The sequence below is a fragment of the Carlito syrichta genome, unplaced genomic scaffold, assembly GCF_000164805.1.
Source record: "Carlito syrichta isolate Samal-C Ts95f unplaced genomic scaffold, Tarsius_syrichta-2.0.1 Scaffold307066, whole genome shotgun sequence".
In the NCBI taxonomy this organism is placed as follows: domain Eukaryota; kingdom Metazoa; phylum Chordata; class Mammalia; order Primates; family Tarsiidae; genus Carlito; species Carlito syrichta.
The window spans coordinates 446,519-452,518 of record NW_007251162.1 but is presented as its reverse complement, the minus strand read 5'-3'; positions in this window follow the sequence as shown (position 1 = coordinate 452,518).

Here is a 6,000-nt window from a genome sequence, read left to right as displayed (position 1 = left end):
GCTTAGTACAGGTCTAGGTTCAACCTTCAGTCTGGAACTTACAACCAGACACCAGATTTCTTGAGGATATGGCACCTAAAATTCAACATGCATAAAATAATCTATCATAGTCTATGACCTACTAACTCATCCAGAGACCCAATCTCCTGATAATTTTTAGTGACGTTACAATCTTTTCAGTAAGTGCAATACAAAACCTCTGAGCTTTCACTCAATTCCAGGTGGCTTTTGTAACTTAACTGCAGTATCGTCAAACTCCAGTCTTCTATTACCTTGAACATTTTTGCCACATAGTTCAATTAACTATGTTGCTATTTCCTTTACATCACCTTTAAATTCACACACTCTATTATAAAATTTGAAGATGCATCGCTACCACAAATGGCAAACTAGCATCATTGACCATAAATAGAAGGTAACTGTAAAAATAAATTCAATGAAAATAATCTTTTAAATAATCTTAATTATCTTTAATAATCTTCAGCTAGATACCGTTGGCTGCTGAAGATGCTGAACATAAGACTTGTACACTCTTTGTTTAAAAAAGGAGATTAGCAACTGTTAGAGGTGTTAAGCCAAAATAGCTCAAATAGCTCAAATGAAGAATTTCTTCTTGACATAATCAGAGGGACTTAAAACGACATAGTGAAAACGGTATTTTTTATATTTCATGTGATAGATAGCAATGCCTTTTCCAATGCAATTTAAAGTTATCTTGACTAACACCCATCTTGGATACATTGTGGTGAGAGTCCCACACTCTGCAAAACATTATCATAGTAATTAAAAATTAACTTTTCATCAAAGACACCTGTGTAATCTTGGACATGTACTGAGTAAATACTGGAAACATATCATCAATATCACATATCATCATCATTTCATCTCCATCATTGTTTTCACCCTCCTCCATTTTTTTTGTGTGAAATCAACTTAACTATTATAAAACATGTCATGATTTTCTTTTATAAAAATTGCTTTTGTTTATTCATGTTCCAAAGCCTTATTCTGGATGATCATTTCTTCTCTCTTAATCAATGCCATCCCCTAATAATCCATTGCATTACTGCTATCTATTTATCCAAAATCCATATTTGATCACTTCTATCCCCTGAGTAATATAGGATCAGAATGTTATATTGAGAAGATCATGATCCATTGGGTAAGGGAAAAATCTTTCACATCATGCCCAGCAATTTTCTATTATATCAGCTTGTTTTATTCTCCTTCAGGCCATTTTTTATCATGTGTGAATTTCCTTAGTTTTTTGGTGGTTTTATTTAAAGGTCTTACTCAACCAGAACATAAGCTCAAGGAGTGTGAGGAACTTTTATGTCTCGGTGGCTGATTTATTTGCAGCATCTTGAACAGTGCCTGCCACATACAATGTGATTTTCAGTGACCTTAAACAAGTTACCATATTTAACCTCTCTATTCTCAAAATGGAAATGCAAAATGGAAATGATAATGCCCACCTAACAGGGTGGTTGTGAAGATTGAATGAGATAACTTCTTGAAAATTCTGGTACAACAATGGAAGCTATTATTAGTACATCTTCCTGTTGTTAGAATAAGGTCAATGTTATTTAAACTAGCATTCAAAGACTTCTGGATTTATATCATCAAAATTTATTTCTATCTCTAAACCCATTTCTTCACATTACCCTAATTCCTCAGTACCCTAAATATTTATTTATTGTTTGTCCTAGGATAGATTTTAGGTATACAAAATAAGAAGACCTTGTTCCAGCCCACATGAAGACAAAGATGGACTTATAAGAGAAAAAAATTATAGCACGTGATAATGACCATAATGAAATAATGTACAACATGTAGTACGAGTATTAGAAATACAGTTTCCTGGGCTACTTGCCTAGGAATGGGCAGGAAGTAGGAAGAGCAGAAGGAGCAGAACAAAATGAAAACTTTATTGGCACTGTTCCATAATTTGGACTTTCCCTACCCTCTGGGATGCCTTTGCACTGTACTTTCTACATGAAATTTCCCAGAAGCTTCCTATCATAATTAATAGTGACTTTTCCTTTACTTCTTTACGCTTTAGCTCATACCTCTTTGATACACTCCTTCCAGACCCCAGATTCTTGTATTTACTTTTACATTTTTTTCTGTCCATTTCACAAGATTACAAGCTTCCACAGTATTCCACAAATACGTTCTTTCTGTTTGTTCATCTCTATAGACTCTGTGGTTCCTTTAGAAATTATTTTGCTAAAACTAAAACCTCTACTTTTTTCTTGAGGTCTGTAGAACCCAAATCTATCCCTTCAGTGTACTGTAAACTATCTGGTTTTTTTGCCTAAGTATATTCTTATAAAATGGTAATTTTATAAAAGTAGCCATCCATATCTCCTTTATGATGTGTTAGAAAGAGGATTTAAAATGCAGAACAAATCAATAGACACGACTTAGTGCAACCTCTAAAATGGTACTTGAGTTTAAATGAGACTGAACATGGGAAGAATAAATGTGGGAAAAAGTAGAAGTGAATGAAAAATGGTTGTGGCAAAATTACCAACTGTTATTTATAGCATGTGCCAAATATAAATACGTGTATGTCCTTGCAAAACTTGAAGAGATGAGTCGTCAGTTATTTCAAGACAAATTTCTGACTTGTCTTATATTATTTAAGAATATCTTATGAAGACTGTCTTAAAAATTCTGTGTACAGAAAGACAGCTGTATAGAGGGATGTTATGATATGACCAGTGAGACTCACCTGAAGAGTCTAAACTTGTGGTCACCAAACTTGTCTGATTTCTCACATCTATCTAGTTATTTGCAGAAGTAATGTGTAAACAAATATACTTTATTTATAGCAACCATAGAATACCATAATTCAACACCAGTTTAGCAGGTTAATTGCAGTGAACTGTTGGTCTGTAGCTTTTCAAAGTTCAGATCAAAGTAAAGAAATTTCTGCCTTAATTACAGGGAGTGCCAAAAAACATATACACGTTTTAAGTATGATGTCTGCTCAAAATATGGTGTTAAACAAATGAATGCTAGCATCACCATGCAACAGGCAGGACAAAGTAAATGGTAGAGGCACAGTTGAGTGAATGTCATACTATACACTGCTACCATAATTTAACTCAACTTCTAAAGGTAATACATAGATAACATCTTTTAAAATGTGCATACATTTTTAGCACCCCCTGTATATGGTTTTCAACCACGATATATGTTTTGTTTTGTGGATGTAATTTATATTTTGTACCTAATGGAGACTACACAAGTTTGCTTAATGTGAGGCTCACCGGAGACATGAACTCCAATAAAATCTATAATATATTTCTTTTCTCTCTAGTCATTCAACAATATCTACTATATGTAAAAAGTTATACTTGGGTTGGGACAAATAAAATAGAATACAGCAAAGTCTGTCCCTTCAAGAATTTGAATCAGCATAGAAAATAGAATAGTAGAGCAGTAAATACCAAACAATAAGTCATTTTCAAGAAGTAAGTATTCTCTGTTTCTTCTTGGGATCAAAGGGCAGAATGTGCTTCCTTTAGTGTGAGGTAGTTGGGGGAAGATTTCACTAAAAAATCTTAAAGCATAAGGATAGGAAATTTATTGGAAAAATAGGGGAATGAAAAGTTTATAGGCTCAAATTCCACAATTGCTGGATAGAGCATTACACACTAGAGATACTGAGACAAAGATATACAAATTCAGAATTTAAGGTATACACACTTTTGGTATGGTTAGAGATAAAGGCAAATATATATGCTAACAAATCCCTCATAACTTGGTACTAATAGCATAGCCACCTTGACTGGGCCTAGCAGTGAATCTGAAGACAATGGGCCAGGGAGCCCCAGTCTAGAATGAAGCCTAGGAAGAAAAAGTTTGCAGACAGTTTATGGGTGGTAAAGAAGGGGTGAGGCCAGGGTTATATACACAGATATCACATGGTTTTGTTTTCCTCAAAAACAGACCCTGAAAGAAGAATATGATTGTAAGGTGTTGAGGTGACCCCAGGGAAACCTAATGGGGAAGATGAGATGGAGAAGGGAAGGCAACCAGTAAAAGATATGTTGTCAAGAAAGTACCCCTTTGAGTAACTAGAGGTTAACCTTGCCAGAGAATTCTGATAACCAGTGTCTAATGTGCCTAGGTATTATCCCAAATCAAAGACAAGAGGTGGTTAATCCATTTCAAAGGGTAGGGGAGCTGAAATATTCATACACTAACTCTTATCACTTATAAATTGAGGATTTCAGGGTGTGTGCTAAATTTCTGGTGCTTCTCATCCAGAGTGGACGCTAGCAGCCAAAGAAAGCCCTCAGGCAAGGAAATGCAGATACTGGCAGTTGGAGGTCAAGCCTGGGTGCACCTCTCTGTAGAGATGCCTGAGGGGAAATAGGCAAATTAGCAACCGTATCTGCTGCATACCAAATCAGTGTTCCTTACAAATCCTCATCATTTTGTCTAGCCTATTGCCTTTACCATATAAAACTCAGCTTGATTTTTTTCACAAAGGTTTTGTTAATAAGAGCTGTCAGTGTCTATTCAAATCACTCATTTTTATAGAAAAGTTTATACTGCTAGTTAAGACTTAGTGAGTCTTAGAACCCAGGTCTCCTATTCACAACCCCAAATGCTGCTACTTTAGCCATCTTCACTCTCATTCCCAACCCTTTGAAGAACTCTAGCATAGATTTGTTAATAAGATAACTGATTATAATATTTGAAATGCTTGAAAAAGATAATCAGACTCACCAAGTTTCATATATATTATTGTTTGACAACCACTAACAAAAATTGATTTCTTGACCCAACTTTAAATTCTATTTAGAAATGTTGCAGGAATTTTTCATTGTGGTGTTAGCTTAGATCTCCAAGTTCTTGTTTCATGACCAAGAAAATTAAGGAACATGAACACTCAAGAGTGAGCGAGCAAAGAAGGAGTTTATTAAGCAACAGAAAGCTCTCAAGAGAGAGAAGGGACCTGAAAGTGGGTTGCCGGTACTAGCGACTTGCTTGTGGGTTTATTTTTTTCTTTCTAGGGTCATTTTTTCTCAATTGTATCTTACCTCTTAACTTCCTAGCTGTTTCCTAGTCCCAGCCTTTACTGTGCATGTGAGTCCTTGTTCAAAGTTACTCCATCTTGATTATTACCCATAAGTATGACAGAAAAGCACACTTGAGGGAGGTGGGGGTAAAACCACAATACAAATGTCATGTTAATGATGTTATAATGAGCTTGGGTTAAGGACATTTAATTGAGCTATCGTGCCTGTGTCTGACTTCCAAAAGTAAGTCCCTTTTGAACATACATCCTGGCATGAGACGATGTTCTTAACCACATTAGCCACATTTTCAATTGCTAGTTACAGGGGTGGTGTAGGGGCGTTCCCGCAGGTGTTACTTCTTCTTGAGACCCTTCCTTTCTATCTGCCTAGCCAGTCTCTAACTAATTCCTCTTTCAGAACGTATAGATAACTGGATCTTGATGCAATAAACAATCAGATTTTTTAAAAAAAACAAATATTCTTAAAATGCACAAAGAAAGCATATTATTTAAGGAAGCCACTGGTGAAATTATTTTCTGGAGTTTTTTAATGGCTAATTTGTATATTAGAAATGATTTTTTATTATTATTCTTGTGGGCTTTGTTTTTATTTGTTTATGGATATTGATGTTTCTTTAAGCAAAGTACAGCTGGCTTTAAAATATAATACCATTGGCACATTACAGTTATAATATTTGCATTGCTTATTATTAAGCCTAAACAGGAAAATAAAATACATCTAATCTCTTGTAAATAAAATAATTACATCAACCTTATGTTATTCCTATATTCTTTGTGAATGTTATTAAATATTAAATTATATTATACAATGTGATCTTTGGTTTCATTTCTATACTTCCTTGGTCTAGAGGTTTATGATTCCCCTGACCACTAGAAATTCTATAACTTATCTTTAAATTCTCTCTTACTCTAGGGGAAGTCATGAATTTTAAGCTGAATTT